A 757-nucleotide genomic window follows, 5' to 3' on the forward strand; every position below is an offset into this window, starting at 1 on the left:
GAATTAATGTTAGAATATCATTCATGTGGCTTTGAATGTGTGTGAGGGAATACTCGAGGTCATGACGCCGTGACATCTTGCCGTCATGCACTTATGACAGTCATACGGCTATAACGTTTGAGCGATTCATTTAAAATTCTAGTTGTGACAAGTTCAAACAACATATAACAATTGACCGTCGCCAGTTACATAAAAAAAAATTCTTGTCCGAAAAAAATGCCAAATCATAACGTCATGTATTAAGTTCCCCTTGACTGCACTATTTAGACGCCCCCCCCCCCTCCGCTTTCGATATAACTCACTTCCCCCACAAAATCAGGATGCTGCCACTCGCACTCCATTGCATTATTTATTAAAAAAAAGAAACACTAAATCATAGGCATGTCTAATTAGTTTTGTAGAAAGTAATATATTAATAGAAAATGAAGCAAAAGACAAAAAAGTTAAAAATTTTTGTTGTTTGATTACTCCGAGGTATGTGCTGCGGCGGTAGGATTTTGCACACATCTTACTACCACATCATAGATTACGCTCACTTAACATTATTGACTCAGTCCCATAATTAAGACCTATATGTAATATAATACCTACTACAGGCTCCCGCTAGTGCTCCCGACCCGGTCACCGTCAACAACTAATCACCTGTTGCTACAATTGACTCCGTTTTCTTTGCAACTTTACCTGTTAATTCAAGAAACCTCACCTTCGGGGGTCGCAAGCAACGATAATTCCTGAAATTGGAAACTTGCTTGCTCTC

The sequence above is a fragment of the Penaeus monodon genome, chromosome 28, assembly GCF_015228065.2.
Source record: "Penaeus monodon isolate SGIC_2016 chromosome 28, NSTDA_Pmon_1, whole genome shotgun sequence".
Classification (NCBI taxonomy): Eukaryota; Metazoa; Arthropoda; class Malacostraca; order Decapoda; family Penaeidae; genus Penaeus; species Penaeus monodon.